At 39.5% G+C, this 13,673-nt stretch overlaps 1 protein-coding gene across 3 annotated transcripts in view; it reads right to left on the bottom strand.

Annotated features, from left to right (window-relative positions):
• Positions 1–2,665, bottom strand: part of Nipbl (Nipped-B homolog (Drosophila)) — a 174,342-nt gene extending 171,677 nt beyond the window's left edge. For all 3 annotated transcript variants that reach the window (XM_013018585.1, XM_013018583.1, XM_013018584.1), the window contains exon 1: positions 2,138–2,665. The gene's annotated coding sequence lies outside the window, so the exon portion shown is untranslated. The remainder of the gene's footprint in view (positions 1–2,137) is intronic.
• Between the last annotated feature and the right edge of the window lie 11,008 nt (positions 2,666–13,673).

Below are 13,673 nucleotides of genomic sequence, written 5' to 3' on the forward strand. Positions count from 1 at the left end.
GGTATCTATATCACACTGATTCAAATATCTGCATAAGGCTCTCTTTAACTATAAAACTCAAAAGTAAGTTGTTGATGAAAACTAAGAACTCTCCTTTCCAGTATCTATAGTAGTTCATCCCTTGACTTGCATCTCAGTATTTTAAGTAAAAGTTATCAAGACAATCATAGCAACATATAAAGGCCCTTAAACATTTATAATGAAGCGCTTATCCCACTCTATCCATCCCATCCAAACCTAACTCTTCAGATCTGTTCATTTGAACATTCCCTCCCTGGCATGCGTGCACCCCGTACCCTCCCTCCCCCCACCCCCCCATAACTCCCACCCGCCCTACGCCTGAGGCCCTGTAGCAAACAGTGTATAACAGGAGCAGGCAGCACAAAGACAGGAATAGGAGATTAGTGGGAGGGAGGGAGGCCGGGATTGGGGCTCAGCAGGAGCTTCAGGCTTTTTAAAATTCAAACTGCTCCCTGACCAATACAAATCACGGACACGCTACTGACTACTACACGGATTTATAGCATTAAAAACATGCCTAGTACGTGACAGCTATATTAACTTCACTCTTTTTAACATTTACCGGTATGTTTTCTGCAAATATGGAACAATTTATTGTAAGCAGGATGCTAAACTCAGAAATTATCCCACAAAAACTCATTTTACAGTAACAATAATAAGACACCAAAATTTTGATCCAATGTCGACACCCACAAGTAAAACAAGGGACTTTATTGAGAAGTGTTGCTTCATTTTAACGAATCAGTTTTCCCACAGAGAATATGAAACGAAGTATCAAAAAGTAACTCAGGTACGTACATTTTTCTATGCAGTTTGTCAGACTGATGATGACTTTTAAATTAGTATTTCCCCCACTGTCCTCTTACACCAATTTACAATACCAGAGCCTCTACAAACAAACTCTAAACACTTAAGTTACTCGTGAACTGGAACTTGTTAAGATCGAAGTGATATTTTTCTCCAGCATTTGAAGATACATTTGACCTATTAAAATGACACCTCTCTCATTACACAGTCAAACATCATGGCACAAACAGCCAATGACAATCCTGGGACCACAAGAAGATCTGCCCTGACATAAAAGGATGGCACTTTCTACATTTTTTTTTTACATCCCAAGGATTTTTACGTATAACTTGATTTTTACCCTTTCGAAGAAAACTGATTTTATTCTCATTTCGGCACAACGCTCGTGACATTTAAAACTCTGTAACCTCGGCCACGTTTAGGTCAGGAAGTACCTGAGTGCTTTATGTACAGTCGTTTTAAATTGTCCTTACATAACGCATACAAATATAAGGCGGCAGAGAAAACCTGTCAAGTACTTCATACTTATCTCTGAATAAAAAGCCCATGTGCAATACACTGTCAAAATAAAAGCTCTTGGGGGGGGGGGCAAATGTGCGGTGTCTACTATATTATGGTTTTCTATAGTTAATATACATGTGGACGATTTAATTCTTTTTTTTTCTTTCCTAAACGAGCCTGTTATTAACTTTGTAAGGTCCAAACAAGTTTTGCAAAGAGAAAGAATTACCACGGTCTCCCTTCCTGAGTATTTACATTTGTCTCACTAACTGAAACTACTTCCTCCCTTCATGGGGTCACAGGGGGAAGAAGGGGGGTTGTTTGTTTCACTGGGACGTTCCCCACTCCCGGACCGGGAAAGTTGTAAATATGGGGACGAACAGGGCACATTCGCTGTTAGTTGTATTGTTTCCGCCTCCTCACTAGCTACGGCTCCTCTCCCGGGCGAGGCCTGTCACCGACCAGCAGTCGCTCCGCTCAGCTCGGAGCTCTCCTAATCCCCGAGCTCAAGTAGATTCCGCTGGCCCGCGGCCTGCACTCTCCGTCGGGCCTACGCCTCCCCGGCCGCCCGGCAGGAGCCCAGTCCCCACCACGGGAGCCGGCCGGGAGAGGGTACAAAACCACCAACCACCCGGGGTGGCTGCCACCAGAGAGGAGCGAACTCTCGACTCGCCCGTGGAAGAGACCCGGGGCCGCTGAGGAAGCGGCGGGGAGGGGAGCGAGGAGAAGAGACGCTGAGGACCTGGCGCCGCCGCCACTGCCGCCGCCGCCGCCGCCGCCGCCGCCGAAATAAAGAGCAGGAATTTACCTGGGCGAATCGGCGTCTGGATCCACGGGGAGGCCGAGGCCGCGGTGGCGAGAGACTATAATCCGGGCCGGGAGGGGGGGTGGCTACGGCTCCTCTTCCGTCTCCTCAGTGCGGGGAACATGTAGAGCCGGGGGGAGACCAGCCGAGAAGACAAATCGCTGCTGCTTCTTCCTCCTCCTCCTCCTTCTCCCACATAGAAACACTCACAAACACCCGGCCGGGGGCCTGCGCTACCGGGGGGGCATCGCCACAGGCCCGGGAACCAATCCTCCTGCCGGCGGGGGCGGCCCTCCCTGCGGCTTGGTGGTGTCGGGTGAGTCGGTACCGACGGAGGGAGGGGGGAGGGCGGGGGGGAAGGAGCCCTGTGTGTGTCTCTCTCTCTCGTTCCGTCTCTCCCTCTCAGAACAAAATGCCGACCGGAAGTGCAGCTGCAGGAATGACTCCCTCCGCCGGCGCCAAACACTAACAACCACCCCCTCTTCCCCACTCCACTTCCGCCACCGCCGCCGCCGCCGTCACTCCGGCTCGCCTCTCCCGTCTCGCCGCGCCGCTCCGTGCCCGCCGCGCTCCTGAGGGCCGGGGTGCGGCCGGCGGCCGGCGGCTCGGCGGCGGCGGCGGCTCCGCTCCCGCGCGCTTCTGCTCTGGGCGTCTGTGGATGCTGCCTGCCCTGTGGGTCCTGCGAGGCGGCGTTTGTGCCGCGGCGCTAGGGCTCCGGTTTCTACCCGGGCTTTCTTTTCCTGGAGGCCGAGTTCTGGTGGAGGAGCGCGGGCGTGCGGACGCTCAGGCCCCGGACGGCACCACGGGCCCGGGACTGCGGCGATGGAGGCCGAGCTGGGCGCCTGGGAGCCACGGTCTGCACGGCCGCTCGGAGGCCGCCTGCGACTCGATGGCGACGGTGCTTGCCCCCCCTCGCCCTCCCTCCCCAGCGGTGTCCCCGCAGCCGGGCGGATGGATGTATCGTTCACTTCTTCTTTTGAGAGGCCTGGCTTAATGGCGTCTCGGTTGTGTCTGTGAAGTTAAGAACAGTCGTTGGACGTGTGAAGACTCCCGGCCGGATCGAGGTGGAGTGGTGTTTGCTTTGTGATGCACTAATTTCGGGAAATCTGGTCGCTGCTGCACTTGCTTTTCCTTGGCGGTGGTTTTGCTTCCCCCGGAACAGTCGGGAGAAGGCCGGTAGGCGACGCTGTGCGTGCGAGCGAGCGAGCGAGCTGCGGGCGGGCGGCGCTGCCGGCCCCGGCGCACCGGTCTCCGTGGGGGTGGAGCCGAGCCCCGAGGACCGACGGCCCGCCGCGGGCCTCGCTCCGGCCCCGAGGCCCGAGCGCTCCGATCGTCGCTTTCCTCTTGTCTGTTGGAAATGCCGAGGCCTTGGTCGAGGCTGGAGTACAAAGTGTGATCATGCGTACACTGCTGTGCCCGTTGTATTTCCTTGTTGTGTTAAACGCAGTGACTTCTTCACCCGCAGTTCTGTTACTCTGTATACATTACAAGGGGGCTGTTCTTCTGGTAAAAAGTGCAGTAGGTAAGCGTCTTTCAGTCATACGGGACGAAATGTGTTATTTAATGAATTCAGCTAATGGCAGCGTTGGCATTTGCGTGTGTGGACTGATGCACTGAAGTTGGGGGAGCACGTGCCTACAGGTCGGTCATTCTTTTGCCCTAGAACTCACAGTGAGGGTCTAGGATCGGCCTGGAGCGGTCTCCCGCGCCCTCCCTCTCTAGGGAGGCACCTGTCTTAGTAGCCTTGACAGTACACCTCTTGCCTGTTAGTCCTTCGGCTGGGTTCTTTCCCCACAATATCCTAGAGTCGGCTTTCTCATCTTCCGAGTTTTGCTCAAATGTCCCCTCGGTGCTTCCCTGGCCACCATGGAAGCTGCAAGCTCCCTTGCAACATTCAAGGAGCCTTTCTTGCATATTTTGCCCTCATTCTCCAGCAGAAGGTAAGTTCCAGGAGGAGAAGGGGTTTGACTTTTCCTCAGTGGTGGTGTCCTATGCCAGAATAATGCCACACAGTAGATGCTCCTGATACCTCTTCCCCTCGTTTCTGAACTCCTATCCGTAATATGCTCCTATATAAAGCTAATTTATTTGTATGCTACAGAGAACTTTCAAAGTAGTAAGAACTGGAAAAGTATGTAGGAGGAATATGCAAGTATATTGAGTTCTGGAAAAAGATCACTAATACACTTTTTGAAAGCTCGCAGAAGCCACACCAAAAGTTCAACGGACTAGTGATAATAACCTGCTTTTAGGTTTCTGTAAGTGGGCATGCTAAGGACCAGTGGACTGTTTTATCATCAGATCATATCTATAGTGAGCTTCATTGTGCTCTACTGAGTGTAGCAAAACTACCCTCTTTCTTGCAAAATACATGCTATTTTGACTGAACTAAAGTCTGAGAATTTGGTTGGCTTGGCCCAAATCCAGCGCTACAGTAAAACTTCAGTAAGTTTTGGGCACAAAAATGTGTGCCAAGCATATGATTCAAAAGTTGCATGTTTCTAAGACTACTAGCAAGGCCTTATATGCAGGACCACATATGTCTGCTTTGTTACTACTTAATTATGCTGTCAAGCAAAGGAAAAGCCAGAGAGATTTATTTTTATAGAAAAGGTCTAGTGAAGGCTGAGGTCAGACTTAGTGTGGATATTTTCATTCACTATTTAGTTTGCTGTCCGTTTACATTTACCCTGATATACCAATAAATCAACTTCATTTTAAAAACAATTGTGAGAACTATTATTTCCTAGTGGCTAGAAAAATAGACCTTTAAATTAAAACACCTAAGCATGGGTTTTACCTATGTTTTTATAAAATTTTCTGTATTTCATTTGCTGAGTTTTGGACAAGAAAAGACAGTCTTAGGAGGTCCTGAGTTCAAACTGCAATATTGCTCCCTCCCCTTAGAAAGCCTTAATTACCAGTAAATACAATTAATAGTGTTTAGTAAATCAAATTGTTCATATTAAATTTGTCCATCAATTTTAAGAACGTCTTTAATATGTACATAGCTCAGAACGTTTTTAATTCAGTTTCAAAATACTAATATTTCAATTTGCCTATGGAAGCACAGCTATCTCCCTGTATACTTTCTGAAATGCTACTGATCAGATTGTAATTTTGCATGTCTAGATAACTGCAGCAGCTACACTTTATGGTAGAAAGTTCTAGTGCTACTATGATGTATCTAAATTCTTTTAGTTTCTCTCAAATATACATTGGAGGCATAATGAATGCAAATTAGCTTTATGGTAGGCACCTCATATAAATAATGAGTGAAAGTAAACAAGGTCAGTGTCTTTGAGGGGTTTACTATGTATGGTTTACACCGATTTTTCTGGTTATAGAATCAATTCGTTGGAATACCTAATCAGTATTTCCCCAGTAAATCAATAATTTGCTTTCCTAAATTTAAACTTTATTTATTTTTGAGACAAGTTATCACTATGTAGTTTACCCTGGCCTGAAACACCCTGTGTATCCCAGATTGTCCTCTCTATACTTTTGCTTCAGCCATCCTGGGCAAGGATTGAAGGCCATCACTACCCTGCTGGCTCAAAGTTAGGATCTTACATAGAATCATTTACTCTTATGGTGGTATTTTCCTTTCTTCCCTCCCTCCCTCCCTCCCTTTATGCTTTAACTTGTCAAATTTAGATGAAGAATAGTCCAAAAAACTGTTGAGCCAAGCCAACATTGCCTATCTTTGCTTTAAGGAATGAGTTGTCTGACTCAATTTTATTTGCTGGGAATATTCCTAGATCCCATTGCATTTTTGATTAGTGAATGAAGTACAGAAGACTTAATAAAACATTTTAAATGGGTTTTAAGTGATAGCTGTGTATGAATTGGATTGCCAAAAATTGGTACAACTGACGGTTATAAATTTATTAAGAATTTTCAATCTTCAAGATAAATACACAAATTTTACCATAAAATCATTGGAATTGCCTGCTATCCTTTGTTAGTTATAAAATTATCTCTAACCAGGCACTAGTGTCTCATACCTATAATTCTAGCTACTCACGTTTCTAGCTGAGATTTGAACATTGCAATCCAGAGACGGCCCAGGTGAAAAGTACTTAAGACTCTCCCAAAAAGCCAAATTAGAGGTATATCTCAAATGGTGAACTAACCTTGAACAGAAAAGCAAGAGCATAAGGACAGGCACAAAAAAATTAATAAAAATCTCTAATAGGAACAAATTTTTAAAGGATAGGAAAAGTGTAAAAGACAAATACTTTATGTATGTTTCGTATGTTATATAGTTATGTGCTTGTCCCAAAACTTGAACTCAGGGACTGGGGCGCAGGCCCTGAGCTGCTTTTTCCTCAACAATAGCACGCTACCACTTGAGCCACAAGCTCTATTGGAAATGGCTACTAAATTATCAGACAACATTCTGTAAATATGTTCTTGTTACAAGGTTTTAAAGTTCCTTAATCAAATTTGTGGTGCTATTTATGAACGTTGAATTCAATATATTTTCTCCATTTTTGCTAAAATTAAAAATTTACCCTCAGTACCTCATTCATCTTGGCCTTTTATTCTTTGAATAAGTTTTGTCCTTTTCTCCTATAATTAAGTAATAATTAATTGTCCTTTTCTCCCATAATTAAAAATTTGCTTTAAAGTTACAGATTTTATTCCATGAAATTTGTTTGTAATCCTGACCTAACTATGGTTTATATTTTTGTGTAACTATGTCTTTCTTATATCTTTAAATCAAAGTTACCAGTCACAGGTTATATATACTACAAGTGTCACTGAGCACTACATAGAATAGGGCAATGTAGAGAAAAGGAAATGCATTGCAGCATATGATTTCAATATAAAGTTACTTAAGGTAATAAATCTGCATGAAAGCTGAATTTTGGAACCTTCACACATGCTAGATGTGAACCAGAGAGTTAAAGTATACATGTATTTCAATACTGAGCTAATCTAGAGAAGTGCCAGTTTAAAATTATTTGACCTATGAAACCAGGATACAAGTTCTATTAAAACTTAAAATATCTATAGTAGATATGAAGGCTCTTTTGCATAGATTTGCTTGTAGTTAAAGTATCTGCTTAGACTACTGTTAACTAGCTCTTTCTTGGTCTTAGTATAAATTATTATTAATTTAGTGTGCTATGGACTAGCATTTAAAATACAGAAGTATTTTAAATGCTGAAGTATGACTATACTTCAGAATGTAAAAATATGTGTCTTAAAATAGACATGCATTTTGTAAGTCTGTATGACATGGATACAGCAAAAATAAAAGCGTGAGTTTTTATTTTTTAACTTATTTTCTTTTATTACCTTTTTAGCAAATGGGAAATCAAAAAAAATAGAAAGGAATTAAAATTTTCTGGTGTCTATGAAGTAGTGAATTGTAGAGGAGATGTGAGAATATTTTTGAAATCTGATACTAGTTTCTGGAAGGTAATCTTAAGGTGAAGTGTCAGAAATAAAATAAATTGTAGGCAAAAATGTGAACTATGGAGGAGGAATTCTTTTCCTAGTGGATCTATATTGATTATATTAATGATCTATTTAGTACATTTTTCTAAACTATTATCTGATACAGCAAAATAATAAATGTAAGGCAAAAACAGATTGTTTCTGCCTATCCCTATCTTTCAACTTCACAACAAGAAAATACATGTTATTAACTCATAAGAGAGCAAAGCAAATTACCGTCTTTTACAGAGTAATTATAAGAACAAGTTATACCTTTAAAATATATTTTTAATCCTTCTTCCAAAAATTAAAAAAACTTTGAAAAAAGGTTTTTCTCCTAAAGCATAACAAGATAGTTGGCTCTCATTTGCTATCAAACTCATTCTATATACTTAAATAAATGCACTTAAAATACGTGAAATTTAAAAGGAGGCTTAACAGAATCTTGTACAGAATTAGAGAAATTATATTGTATGAATGGTATGGAGAAAAAAATCTGTTCAAAACTTTAGGATAAGGATTATACTGCGCTGAAATATCTTAATTTTGAACATTTCATTACAACTTAAGTTTTCATTTCTTTTTCATCGTATATACTATGTGTAGAGTTCAATATAATCTTATGAGGTATTTTAAAAGGCATTAAAAGATTTCTTCACATTTCAAGAGATTAAAGCAGGAGAATCATAACTATGATAAACTTTTGTTTTGAAACTGATTCTAGGGCCCTTTTGATGGTAGATATAAGGGTCCTATCTTAAATGAAACCTTAGCTAAACACAAAATTCAGCAGAGAATATGACTGCTAATTATTGAATCAAAGTTTATTCACCCCCAAATTTTCATCTATGTAATACTACTCTATTACCCTAAGAAAATAATTATAATGTAAGCCACCAGGGGGAGCTAAATCAGTTGTGAGGTAGCTGGGAGAGACCACATGACTTCCTGTTTTGAATTTAACTGTTATAGCAGCTGTTCTCTTCTTTTTCCTTTAGTATATTAAAAAACAAAAAACAACAAGCAAAGGGGAAGGTTACCAGATATCAAATCTGGATAGAGTGATGATTTAAATTGTCAGTTATCTTGTAAGCAAATTAGAAACAATATACTTATATCAAACTAGAGAGAGCCCAAGGAAGAATATTTGACATGAAAAACAATTCTTTTAAAACCAGATGTTAAAAATAAGTAAAACATATAAATATTAGGATTCTGATTTTTTTCCTACTATAGGTAGTGAACTGTGGATCAAAACTTGCAGAAAGTTTACCAGCCATTAAGCAGAAGAAATTCAGATATGTAAAAGTAGACAAGTATTATAATCTAACATGGAAAAACAATAAACAACTTACAGCCATGAGGAATCACTATTCAGCTATAACAGCGAACATTTCTTTGTAATTCTGTGTTTATTTAAAGCTGAAACTGGATTCTAAGTAGGCATATTTAAAAAGTTCGGGCCAGGCATCAGTGGCTCACACCTGTAATCCTAGCTTACTCAGGAGGCTGAGATCTGATTATTGCAGTTTGAAGCCATCTGGAAGCCAGCCTGGAAGCCAGCCCAGGCAGAAAAGTACACAAAGCCAGAAGTGGAGCTGTGGCTCAAGCAGTACATTGCTAGCACTGAGTATAACAGGGACTGTCCAGGCCCAGTCCCAGCACAAATATATACATATACATATATATATATATATATATATATATATATAATGTAGTTACTTATATAATGTTATATGTAGATATGTGTGTGTGTGTGTGTACAGTTTATAAAAGTAAGTAGATTGAACTTTTTTAAGTTTATATACATTTAATATAAGAAACGGGATAAATTTTAGTAGGACGTTGTAGTGAAGTAATGAGGTGATTTTTCATTAAGTACAGAAAACAGAATCATTTCCACTCTCCCTTATAAATACAACCTGTTTTGTCACAAATATTTGGAGGACTATAATAACTAATTAATAATTAGTATTACTGTCAGCGTCTAGGAGATTCAAAATGTCTGGTAAGATGAGTGCTTTCTGAATGAATATATTGTCTATTCATTATTTCCAAGTAGAACTATAAGAACTGAGTTAATTGCATCAAAAAAAAATTAAAGACCAAACATTTATATGTTAACACAAGAGATTTGGTCAAGTTTGGGCCATATTTACATTTTTTCATGCGTTTATTCACTAAAAATATTGAACACTACTTCCATAGGAAGGAAACCTGTCTTCTTTATGAATTAGGTCAAGTTTTAAAGTTTTATTGGAAGATTTCATTGATATATAAGTAGTCATACAAATTCAGAATGCAACTATTGGCTGCAATTAAATGGTACAAATGCAGTAGTGAATACTGGGGTAAACTAAACCTCTCAAAGGTCAGTTCTTTTATAATGTCATGTTACAGTGTGGACGTTTATTATATATATATGTAGTGTAAAGTCACTTTAGTCATGTCAATGATATTCAAAACAACTGATCTCATATTAATCATAATTTTAAAACCAAAAAAGCAAATCAATAAGTAATTCTTACTTTATGTGTATCTTTTATTATACAAGTTGTGATTAATGTGGGCTAGTAGAATTGTATGAACAATCTGAATTTTTTAAACTATATTTTAAATTTTGATAATGTGCAAGCTGGGTATCAGTGGCTCATGCCTGTAATCCTAGCTACTTAGGAGACTGAGATCTGAAGATTATGGTTCAAAGTCAGCCAGGTATTGAAGGTCTGTGAGACTCATCTTCCAATTAATACCAAAAGTCTGGAAGTGAAGCTATGCCTCAAGTAGTAAAGTGCTAACCTTGAACTCAAAAGCACAGAGGTAGTGTACAGGCTCTGAGTTCAAGCCCCAGGACTGGCGCGCACACACGCACACACACACACACGTGCACACACACACACACACACACACATTGTTAATGTTTCCATAATGGAAAAATAGCTATGTCTCCTTTTAAAATTATACTAATAAAGTAGCAATAGTTTCATCATGAACCATTTTCTTACCGGCAAGCATCTTAACAATGAGCCCATACCAAAGCATAGTAAAAATTCATTTGTTACCACAGTCAACATTTCAAAAAATATATATATATTTTATCTAATATATATAGTATATTTAATATATATAGTATATTTATCTAATTTTTATTTAATAATGTAAGACTTTGTAACAATAAACTTAAAAGGAAGGAAAATAACTCATACCTTGTCTTAATCCAAAGAAAAGAATGATGACATTAGAAAAGGCATCAAGAAATGACTTCCAGTGAACAAAGTCAGATCTGAGTAAAGAATTTATCCCTAAAAAAATTAAACAAAATTATCTTTTAGTAATGATAGCTTATTTTTATTTCTTGCCTATCTGTACTTGCCAGCATTTTTAGGATAAATATAAATTACATTAATAATAAGGAAAAATATGTTTTCCTTTTTTATATAAAAAGCAGAATAGAAAGGTTGCAAATGAACAAAAAAGCTGTTTTGCAAAAATGCAAAGCTGACTATAGGCCAAATTGTGAATCCAGGTCACTTACAGAAACATTTACCATTTTTCCATCCTATTCATTCTTCCTCTACTCTGTGCTTTATGTTTCATCCAATGAACAAATCAGCCCCACCTCCTCTTACCATTACTCAGTTTGGCCTCTCAAAAACAAAACAATCCTTTGGGTACCAGTGGCTCAAGCCTGGAATTCTGGCTACTCGGCTGAAATGTGAGGAGCACAGTTCAAAGCCAGCCTGGGCAGGAATGTCTGTGAGATTCTTAACCATTCAAAAGCTGAAAGCAGAGCTGTGGCTCAAGTGGTAGAGCATTAGTTTTGTGCAAAAAAACTTAGGGACAGCACCAAGGTCCTGCTCTACTTCAAGCCCCAGTCCTGGCACACACAAAAATAGATAAACACTCAGTGTCTTCTCTAATAATCCTAAATCCTATTTAATCGCAATTGATCAGCAAATTTGGACCTATTATAAGCAGAATTAAAATGACTTCCAATTAGTTCATTATCATGACATAAGAAACCAATACAGTTTGAGCCAGAGTGCTTGCCTAGCATGCATGAAGCCCTGGGTTCGATTCCTTAATACCACATAAACAGAAAAAGCCAGAAGTGGCTCTTTGGCTCAAGTGGTAGAGTACTAGCCTTGAGCAAAAGAAACTCAGGGACAGTACCCAGGCCTGAGTTCAAACCCAGGACTAATGGAAGAAAAAAAAAAGTAAAATCTAAAGTTTGTGCTATCTAGGAATAGCACCACACACATAATTGGATAGTGCATTCCTCTTTGTATATGATGCCTACCCCAACACTTGTACTGCTAGATTAGTAACATCACTTTTACCTAGGTAAATGTGATACTACCAAGTATCAGATGTGTCGAAAGGAGAAGCCAAAAAATTTGCCTTTTCACTTATTCAAGCATACTTGAAAGTATACCTAATGGTTAAAACTCTGTATGCATTTATGGTATATTCACATGCACATCTGTGAGAGGGTGGGGGAAGGGCACAGAATCAAAGGAAAATGGATGAAAAAGTCCAGCAGTTGAGTGCACTGAATATTGATGGAAGTGAACTATGCAACTCATGGGTGGAGATAGGAGAGAGTGAATGGGAGAGAATGAGGGAACAGATGACACAATGTGAAAGGAAATGTACTTATAACCTGATGTATGTAAATGTCACCTCACTGTATATCACCTCTAAAACAACAATAAAGTAAATTTAAGAAAAAAAAACCCAACTCTGTATATATTGCATGAGGTCTTGGGCTCAATCCCCAGCATCTCAGTAAAAGTAAAAACTGGATGTAGCACTTTCTATCCTGTCAAGTCACTTAAACTTTCTAAATCCCAATTCTCTTACCCCAAATTAGAAATAATAGTTGTGGCTAAACCATATAGATAAGAAAGAATACTTGTTGCTTAGCCCATTATCATGCTAAATAAATGCTTATTATTAGGATGTTTGAATACTGACTTTCACGAGGCAAATTACCCAAAATAACCCAATGTGTCTATTTTTAAATATCTACCACATACGACTCACATAAATATTTGGCAAGGATCAGTAATATTTTTAATATTTTAAATGCTGCTTGAGAAAATTTTTAAATGTTTTCCTCTTTAACATCTTCCTTAGAAGCCAAAAATTACCAGTTATCTTTATGCAATTTTTCTGAAACTTTCCATGTTGCTGAAATTAAAAACAAATATTCTTTACTATGAAATTAATATGCTGTTACTAAAGTATAAGATTGTGTCTTTTTCTCTGATGAATATGATTGGCCCATCACAATTAACAGTAAAGACACAAATACGAATGATGAGCCATCATAATTTCCCATGAACATGCAGTTAAAAATCTATATATGTCAGCTTATATGTAAGTTATCACAAAACAGTATGAATGCTATAGCATTATTAGTCACTACTTCTTATATGTCCTAGAAAAAAATTACTAATATTCTTTCAGACTTGTTTATTCCTAAAATTAATAGAGTGAATATGAACTTGTGTTTTGAACTATGAGTAATAGAGTGTGAATATGATCAAAGTACCTTATACAAGCATGGAAATGTCAAAATGAAACCCTTTATGATTTCAATTTAATAAACAGCAATAAAAAGAATTCATATCAAAATAATAATAGTCATTACATTAGTCATGGAATGATAGCATTTTTTACATCTTTGTTTCCAATTTTGTGAAATTATTACTCTCATAATAAAAAGATTGCTAATCCTGAGAAGACTTTAGTTGATTTAAAAGGAACAATTTTGGAAGTGGCACTGTGGCTCAAGTGGTAGAACACTTGCCTTGAGCTGAAGAGCTGAGGGCCAGCGCCCAGGCCGAGTTCAAGCCCTATGACCGACCAAAAAGAAAAAAAACAAAAACAATTGTGTGTGTGTGTCAGTCCTGGCTCTGTCTCTGAGCTTTTTTGATCAAGGCTAGCACTCTACCACTTGAGCCACAGCTCCACTTCTGGCTTTTAGGTGGTTAACTGGAGATAAGAGTCAAGAGGCTTTTCCACTGGGTTGGCTTTGGTCCTCAGATCTCTCTACCTCCTGAGCAGCTAAGATTACAGGTGTGAG

Source organism: Dipodomys ordii, unplaced genomic scaffold (assembly GCF_000151885.1).
Source record: "Dipodomys ordii isolate 6190 unplaced genomic scaffold, Dord_2.0 Scaffold41, whole genome shotgun sequence".
Classification (NCBI taxonomy): Eukaryota; Metazoa; Chordata; class Mammalia; order Rodentia; family Heteromyidae; genus Dipodomys; species Dipodomys ordii.